Source organism: Hordeum vulgare, chromosome 2H (assembly GCF_904849725.1).
Source record: "Hordeum vulgare subsp. vulgare chromosome 2H, MorexV3_pseudomolecules_assembly, whole genome shotgun sequence".
Classification (NCBI taxonomy): domain Eukaryota; kingdom Viridiplantae; phylum Streptophyta; class Magnoliopsida; order Poales; family Poaceae; genus Hordeum; species Hordeum vulgare.
Genome location: NC_058519.1, coordinates 467,244,002 through 467,250,109, shown reverse-complemented (window position 1 = coordinate 467,250,109; position 6,108 = coordinate 467,244,002). Strand labels below are relative to the sequence as shown.

Here is a 6,108-nt window from a genome sequence, read left to right as displayed (position 1 = left end):
GTTTGACACGTGTTCGTTATGGGCCGGTCACCGCTCTTCTCTCATCAGTCAATTCGCGTTTTTTCCACCACTTGACTCTCCACTCCTCTTTCTAAAACATGGTCTCTGCTGCAAAAAAATTGTAACATGATCTGTGTTGAATAATTTCTGTGGTACCACACGTGACAATTCGATTGCAATATCTGACGGCGATTCGTCGACTATTTGTTTTAGGAGTTGTTTTCAGCAACGCGACTGTTGTTTCAGGAATTCTTTCTACAACATGACCATTGTTTCTGCGACGGAGATGGTGTTTCAATATGAACCCAGGCTTCTCGATGCCATATGCTCGAAGATGACAGTTTAGCTCCTGCACGCTGGCAGCGGGCTGATTTTGCGGTGGGCTGGCGCCGCCGCCGCGTGGGGCGTAGCTCTGTCGGGTCCGCGGAAGACTGTCTAGTTTCTGCAACAGACCATCTGTTGCAGGAAATAACGACTGGCCATGCGGCGGGATGCACACGCTAGAGCAAACAGTGTCAGCTCGAGCATCCAACGGCTTCTGAGGTGACGGATAATTTTTAGGAATCAATCGGCGGATGTGTAGTGTAACCCATTATTAATCGATTACAACCAATTGAGATGGTCATAATGTCATCGAAGCCTATACTTCGTTCTGATTGGTCTATGAGCATGTCACGCGGATCAAGCATTAGAGACCGTCGGATACTCCCAGATCCAACGGCCCACAACCCCAACAACCGCGAGCTACCCCTAAAAAAACCACCAGACCTCCTCTCTCCTCTACAAACCACTCCTCTCTCTCCCGTGCAGTGAACCTCCCCTCCCAGATCCCAATCTAGATCCAGATCTCTCCCCTCCCCTCGCTGCCATCCACCGCCGCTCATCGCCATCCACCTCCGTTCCTCCAGCGCCGGAGTCTGCGTGGCATTGGCAGGCCGACCACCATGGCACACTACCCTCCCCTCCTCTCTCCCCTCCCTCCACCCCACCCCACTACACCTCCGCCGCCGCCGCTGCCGTTGCCATCGCCGTTGATCCGCCTCGCGCCGCATGGATCGCCGCGCCATGGACCAGGTGAGCCAGCCCGGCTTGTCCGATCGCTGCACTGCCCGCTCCCATCCCCTCTCTCGTCCCATAATGTCAGCCTGTGTGTGTGTCGGGCGCAGCACGAGAAGGTGGAGAAGATCGGGGAGGGAATGTACGGGGTGGTGTACAAGACCAAGGACCGCTACACCAATAAGACGATCGCGCTCAAGAAGATCCGGCTGGAGCAGGAGGACGAGGGCGTCCCTACACCGCCATTCGCGATATCTCCCTCCTCAAGGAGATGCAGCACCGCAACATCGTCAGGTAACCCCCGTCCCATCTCTCCTCTCTGGGGGCAGGGTCTGGGCTGTATTTGGCCGTCGCTGTAGAACGGATCATGGATCATGGATGGACCGGCTAACCGACTGGTTGCTGCTGCCGTGCAGGCTGCAGGACGTGGTGCACAACGAGAAGTGCATATACCTCGTCTTCGAGTACCTCGACCTCGACCTCAAGAAGAACATGGACTCCTCCCCGGACTTCAAAAACCACCACATACTCAAGATCACAGCCGCCACCCCCTCGATTTCGTTTACTACTTAGATTGCCGACTGTCGGTTACTGCTTACTGACAGTAGCTCTATTTGGCTTCGATCGTGTGGAAACTGAAATGTGATGTTGTTTTGTGCTCTGCCTGCAGTCCTTCCTCTACCAGATCCTGCGCGGCATCGCCTACTTCCACTCGCACCACATGCTTCACAAGGATGTTTGCAGAGAGTCCTAACTATTTTTACATTTTAGTGTGTTTCCTGTTTGTACCCTCTGTTGTAGCTGACAGTGAGAAGCGACATATTTTACTCTTTTCTGACTTGAAGTTGCTCGTGACTTCTAGGATACCTTGGAGTATTACTGATTAAATTAAATGCTTGCATCTATCTACTTCATCTATCTAATTTAAGTTCTTGATGCATCTGTCTATAGCATCTATCAACTTCAACCGTGTTTGTATGTATTTCTGGTTGTAACTAGGATATGAGCGCAGATTGTGATGGTCTCATAAATCAAATTTGGCTTATGTAGGATTCTGTTGATTGTAGCAATGTGCATTTGTGGGAGCTGATTGATGATCAAATGTGGGGCTATCTTGTGTCTGCTATGACAGATTGGAACAGTTTTGTTTCTTGCAGAATTTAGACATGTTTTACTCTAGCGATTGATTCCAAATCATCTTGATTTCTTGCGTAAAGAATGAGATTTTGGGCTAAGTTTCAGTGTCATATTTCTGGCCCTTTGCTGAATAGCTAATATTAAAGAAATGATGAAGATTGTTAGGTAGGTCTTGTGGAGACTAAGCTCACCACTATATTGAGAAATGGACATGGTTGTAGTAGTATTGTTCTAGAACATAGACTTGTCACCTTGAGAAGTTGACAGAGTTGCTGTTAACAACTTTTTTTGCTATGTTGTGCATTTAAAAATTCCGGGCACAATTTGTTTTTTGTTGTTTCTACATGCATTTGGTAAATTTAAATGTTCACATATTTCTGAGGGCAGGTTATCCTGTTCTTGAACTAAAGAATTGATTGATTTTGCCTCTTGATCTGGTGGTCTTCTTAATAGTCAATTTTTAGGGTGTTTCCTGTTTGTACCCTTTGTTGTAACTGATAATGAGAAGAGGCAGATTTTACTTTTTGCCGATTTGAGGTTGCACCTGCTTTCAAGAATACGTTGGAGCACCACTAATTAAATTAATGCTTGCATGTTGCATCATTCTCAACTTCTCATTGAAGTGTTCTATTATAATTCAGTTTTCTTCATGCATCTATCAATTTGCATCTACCACTGTCTACTGCGAATGTTTCTCCTATCCTTTTCACACTTCAGCAATCTGTTAAAAACACTCCCACAACTTTTTGCAATAAATATACACTTGTGGACTCGGGATAGTACCACTTATCTAGCTCAAAAGTTGCATGGCTAGCTTCAGTAGGCATAGGTTGTAGTTCTCACGTTCACAGTTTCACCACTATGTTGCTTCAGATACTGTCTATTTTTCGCTCTTTATTACGTGAATCCATGCTTTCGATTTCGACTTTCACGAAACACAATAAGTGCGGCCATGTGGGTTGGTATTCTACCAGATCTTTCATCCCCTGTTTGTTTTGATCCTTGCGTTTGTTTTGCGTGCAGGTTGCTATGACGCAGACAAGCTGCTGCTGCAGGTGGACGACTCCTCATGGTTGCACCAAACCTATCTCTGCTACCCCCACACGTGCTGATCTCCACTTCTTCTTTCTATCCATGGACATTTGATGTGATGTGCACAAAATACTTGCAATTGTTCTCGACAAAACACCCCATCACGTCTTGTTCGATTCGGATGTGCAATTTCATTGCTATTGTGTTGTTTGATGCTTGCTTCACAAAAGGGAAACCATGGATATAAGTTGAGCTTCCTTTTAATTTTATAGTAATAATAATCATTTGGTTCCATTTTCTCTGCTGGTAGTATAGTTTGCTGCTGCAGTAATCTCATTGTGATGAACTGATCATGACCTGATGAAACCTACATGTCGTTAGCATGCATATATATTAAATGCATTAAATCTGGTTAAATGCATTCTACTACAACATCTAGAAGCAATCAATTTTATTAAATGCATTCTGGTTAGGATTTGGTCATAGCATCACCTTGCTGTTCTGTTTTAAATCTGGTTGTAAGTTATTATTTTTCCAGAACCAACATCTTACAATTCGGGCATTGGGCATTGGAATTTAGGAATTTCTGTATAATTTTAGTTCTCGATGTGTCCAATGCAAACATTACTGTGAGCTGACAAATTGATTCTAAAATGTCCTATTAAGTTTATTTCAGATGGTGATTTCTGAATTTAGTACCAATTTATTGTTTCTCTGGCCTATGCATTGTACCTTGCTTTGTACCAATTTATTGCATTATTTGTTATTTACTCTTAAATATGCTGATAGATTATTATTATTTTGTTCCTAACCATTTTGTTGTATAACGTGTAGATGCTAGCCTTCCATGTTTCTTCACAATCATCAGGACAAAGAAGAAGAAGCATAGTTCAGTGGATCTAGTTCTCGGAGTAATGAAGCCCATGTGATGCTTCACTTGTAGAGATTTTTGTCTCACTTCAAACTTAATGTTGATCACATTTATATGTGTTATATTATGTAAAAGATTGCCTTTTGCTGTTATTTGAAGTATTGTGTCTATTTTTTGTCTATTTTGATTTAAATATTTGTTATTTAATTATGAGCATATTGAAATATGAAAAAAATGACCTTGACAACACGGGCCCACAAAGCAGAAGTGACATGTGGGAACCACTTACCAGAACTTGACAATTGGGGTGCATTAAAAAACAAAAAACAAAGGCTACAACCCAAAAATAAAAAGGCTAAAATGTTGGGCCTGGCCCATGTAGCTAACGAAAATTAATAGAAAAAATAATAAAAAGGTTGATTTGTTGGGCTCGGCCCATGTAAAACACCGAACTGGACCATGCTGATTCTTACCAACGACCAATCCAATTGGTCGTAACTTTGCCACGTTAGCTTGCCACGTTGGATCCGATGTGGCTTGGGCAGACAACCAACGACCAAAATAATTTCAATGCTTTCGTTTGGTCATAAAACCTACGACCAATCCAGCAAAATGGTCGTTATAGTTCATTAGAGACCCTCAGCTTTTGACCGTCTATTTTTGGTCATAAAAAGGTCGCAAATGGAAATCAATGACCATTCGGTGACCAATATTGAAGGTCATTAGTTGACATATTTCTTGTAGTCAATGAAGACATGCTAATTGTGAGTTCATCGTTTCGCCTCCAATATTTTACCATGGTAAGCAATCACCATTATACCCCAGGTTTTATTTTCTGGCCCATTTTAGGTCCCGTCTGCTATAATTAAGCCATTTATTTGCATTTACCCTGCATTTAGTGTATATAAAATAAAAACCATTCTACAACTACATGTGGGTCGCTTTGTGTGTCGCTTTGCAAGTTTCCATTCATTGTCCAAGAAACAGGGTTTTTTAATATTTCAGCCACAGGTTGCGGCCATAGGCATTGGTCTTGTTGGAATTTAAATTACAGAAATGCACGTAGAGTCCAGAAATCACGAAAACCGATATGCCACTGTGGCGTGCTCTCATGACCCCATGGAATCTTATTATAAAATTTGGCACAAGTTTTGATGCTCGCACCTTCGAAAGTGGAGCATCTCACAAGAAGGGTCATAGTTTCCAAAAGGAGACGCGACACTTGAGACTCCAATCGTCGGTGACTTCATCGTTCCGCCTCAAAAAAAATTCAAGGTAAAAAATCATCGATATACCCTAGGTTTGATTTGTTGGCCCATTTCAGGTCTCGTCTACTATATTTAAATCATTTTTGGCATTTACCCTGCATTTAGTACATATAAAATCAAAACCCTTCTACAACGACATGTGGGTGTTAGCAAAGCAGGTTTAAAAATCATTTGTGTGTCGCTTTGCGAGATTTCATCCATTGTCCAAGAAGCGGGGAGAAGTTTCAAACATTTTTGGCTGTGAGGTGCGGCCAATTGTCTAGGCCTGGTTTACAATTTAATTACACGTAATTCGGATGGAGTCCGGACATCACGAAAATCGGTGTGTCACCATGGCGTCCTCTCACGACCCCGTGAACTTTTTTTGGTAAGGTGTGGGACAAGTGTTGATGATCGCTCATTGGAAACCGGAGCATCTCACAAGAAGGATCATGATTTCCAGAAGGAGACATGTCAATTCAAATACTAGTGGCCGATGACTTCATCATTTGGCCTCATAAAATCTCCACGGTACGCAATGACCATTATACCACGAGTTTTATTTTCTCGCGCATTTAAGGTATCATTTTCTACATTTAAGACATTTTTTGAATTTAATGTGCATTTTGGGCATATAAATCAAATCCCAATCGCAATTGCATGTGCTCATGAAAGGGATGAGGATTCTCGTTTAATCTGGGAGCATCCAACACTGCAGATGTTTGATCTGTGGGGTTTGGGTTCTGGCCAATCAGAATGCATGAC

The 6,108-nt window shown here is 42.8% G+C and overlaps 1 pseudogene; it reads left to right on the top strand.

Moving 5' to 3' along the window:
- Positions 1–944: 944 nt before the first annotated feature.
- LOC123428236 lies at positions 945–4,248 on the top strand (annotated as a pseudogene).
- The last annotated feature ends 1,860 nt before the right edge of the window (positions 4,249–6,108 follow it).